This window comes from Corylus avellana, chromosome ca2 (genome assembly GCF_901000735.1).
Source record: "Corylus avellana chromosome ca2, CavTom2PMs-1.0".
In the NCBI taxonomy this organism is placed as follows: Eukaryota; Viridiplantae; Streptophyta; class Magnoliopsida; order Fagales; family Betulaceae; genus Corylus; species Corylus avellana.
Window position 1 is genome coordinate 23,018,091 of NC_081542.1, and position 3,479 is coordinate 23,021,569.

The 3,479-nt window shown below is 32.9% G+C and overlaps 1 pseudogene; it reads left to right on the forward strand.

Annotated features, from left to right (window-relative positions):
* LOC132169355 (probable LRR receptor-like serine/threonine-protein kinase At1g07650) overlaps positions 1-2,092 on the forward strand; it is a 4,697-nt pseudogene extending 2,605 nt beyond the window's left edge.
* The last annotated feature ends 1,387 nt before the right edge of the window (positions 2,093-3,479 follow it).

Genomic DNA, 3,479 nt, shown 5'->3' on the forward strand with positions numbered 1-3,479 from the left:
TTTTATATATATATATATATATATATATATATATAATAAAAAAATTAGGGGCAATATGGGAAATTTGGAATGACATTGGTCGAATTGAAAGAAATTTGCAAGTTTGGGGGAGTGCATTGCAAAAAGTGAAATATTGGTGGTCGAATTGAAAATTGCCCCAAACTTTGGGGGGCTAAAGTGTAAGTTTCCCTTTGGTCCACGTATGTCTATCTGTATGGTACTGCTGGTATTCCAGGATGCAACTTTACAATCAGTTTCCTTTACTAATTTTTCTCTTCTGCAGATTTCAATCCCCCTAACTACAAAATATTCATTGTTGCTGGAGCTGTGGTATCAACGCTTTTGCTCATTTTTATGATTTTAGGCATTTGAATGTGGATCAAAAAACGAGGCACGATATCAAGGGAAAGAGGTAATCAACAGGAACTCATTTTGATGTAATTTTTTTTTATCTTCTCCAACTATTCACCAAGTTGAAACAATGTATAGCAATTTCCCAAGGGCTTTATATACTATTGCAGTTTGCATGTTATATTACTTCGGATTTTAACCTTGATGAAAAATCAACAATCCAAAGTACACCATGAAAGCAATTATACTCTATTGCTGGATGGCAGAGCATAAGAATCTGTCTTCATGATAGCGTTTTTGGGCTTTTTGGGTACTGCTATTGGAGTCAATTTGAATCATAATTATAAATGATATGACCAAATCTTACAGAAATATGAGATCACTATGTTTTCATTAAGTCTAAATGAAGCCAGATTTACAAGAAAGATGGATGACTTGAGGTCACTGAGTTGAGTATTTATGCCTAAGAAGGACCCATATATATATATATATATATATATATATATATATATATATATTTAAAAAAAAAAATGTGAGAGATAAAAGATTATGGATTTTAATTAACTATCTTTTTAAAATGTCATCTAAAAGATCTCACCAAAATTGTTGAAAAGAACAAAAAGGCAAATCTCTTTTAAATTTTGTTTTTGATTCCCATTACACCTATAATTGGGAAACAAAGAGAAACCCTAAATCTTGTAAAAACTTGGGTTTATGTGGCTGACCAACTGCGGTATGGTACTTTCTCATTGCGTTTGTTTGGTTACATTCTATCTAGCATCTTCTAAGTAGCCAATAGACACAACAATACTGGTGAAAAAAATTAATCATACCATTTATAAGATGCAATGTGACATCTACTTCGATGCTGCAAGAAGATGCAATGTGACATCCTAGCCTCACCTTTTCATTCCTTTTGACAGAGCTGAGAGGATTAGATCTGCAAACTGGTTTTTTCACCTATACGCAAATCAAAGCAACCATTAACAACTTCGATGCTGCAAATAAGATTGGAGAATGTGGTTTTGGATCTGTATACAAGGTATCCCATAACATCATCTTTCTTCAATTTTGGGATATCTATTTTCATTTTCTTACTTCTCTATTATACCAAGAGGTGTCTAATTCAATAAGGAATCCATATCTGAAGATGTATATTTTCCTATTTCTGATGCAGGGTGTACTGTTAGATGATACTATAATTACAGTTAAGAAACTTTCTTCAAAATCAAATCAAGGAAATCGTGAATTTGTGAATGAAATAGGAATGATATTTGCTTTACAACACCCAAATGTTGTTAGATTGTATGGATGTTGTGTTGAAGGAAATCAACTATTCTTGGTTTATGAATACATAGAAAACAATAGCCTGGCACGTGCTTTGTTTGGTAAGCCTGAGGTTTTCACTTTAGTATTTTATTACGAACTTTATACTAAGAATGGCATATATTAAGAACTAAGTTGATGAGTTTTGCATTGACAATCTACAAAATATGTAGGTCCAGAGGAATACCACTTAAACTTGGATTGGCCTTCAAGGCATAAAATATGTGTTGACATAGCAAGAGGATTGGCTCTCTTGCATGTGGAATCAGCACTAAGAATTGTTCATAGAGACCTCAAAACTATGAATGTGCTATTGGATAGGGATCTTAACCCAAAGACTTCTGACTTTGGTTTGGCCACACTTGATGAAGAGGAAAACACCCACATCAGCACACGAGTCGCTAGAACAATGTGAGCTACCTTTTTTCCCTCTTTTCTTCAATATAGAGTCTTTTGTGATTCAATTCTTTTATTTCATTTGTCTCCCAAGTTATTGACCAAGAGAGAAAATGGAACAAATTAATATTGATTGGTCTCTATGACTCTATGAGATGCTGCCATGAAAGTAAAACTGAACATGGAAGCACTCAAAGTCTATGCATATCGGAAAGGTTTGCATATGGAATATGATATAGATATCCTGGATTAAGTGTTTGGTAGGATTTTTATATGTCAGCTGTTTGCATTTGCAATACAGCCATGCTTACAGAGAAACTCATAGTTACATCAATTATCAACCAGTTTTCAAGCGTTGAAAACGTCTAAACATGAAACGTACTATTAATTTGATGTAGTTATTGTATGCCCCAATACTTGATGCATCAGAGAATCAGCTCAATTTAATTTCCTGGTAAAATAAAATTGCAAGGTGCAAAAAAGCCACACAATAAAAAGGCGAAAAATATGTTTATTTAACCTCTAAAATAAATTCTACCCCTAAACAATGACTCCCTTAAAACACTACAAAAAATAATGGGTTTTGTGACGTGGCAACTGTTCATTAGTTTGTTGCCACGTCACAAAATTATAACGTGTTAAAACAAGACACATTACCATAATTATTGGTAACGTGTTAATTTTACCACGTCACCATATGGTGACGTGGCAAAAAAGCCACGTTACCATAAGATGACGTGCTAACTAGACACGTCATCTTATGGTAACGTGTTATTTAACACGTTACCATTTTGGCAACGTGTTAACACACCACGTTACCATATGGTAACGTGTAAAAATGCCACGTCACCATATGGTCACATTGCATGTTAACACATTATAAATTACTTAAAATTTGTAATAAATTAAGAAATAAGATTTTTCAGACATTTGATAATGTAAAATTTTTTCAGGCACTCTTTGCATTATTTGCTAGATGAGAAGTGTATTTTTTATACAAGTGTACTCTTGTGTAAAAATAATTTTGTTGACATTAATTAATATTGGGGCATTAGTTCATTCTATTAATGTCAACAAAATTATTTTTATACAAGAATTCATTTTATTATTAATAACTTTGAGGAAAATAATATTGGGGCTTAGGACTTTGTGGCAGGCAGATCATTATTTAGATTGCCTTTAGAAAAGAACATGCATTAGTGCTTGTGTTTTATAACACTAAAGGCATCACTACTTCTTATGTGTGAAGCATATATATGCTAGACGCTATCAGCTCTATAACACTAACACCATGCTTTATTTCATAGTCAGGATATGCATTAACTGATAGGATTAATCCTATCAACTAATTAACCAAATTAAGGGAACTAGCTGATGCAAGACCTGAACATGCATGGTGGAAATAT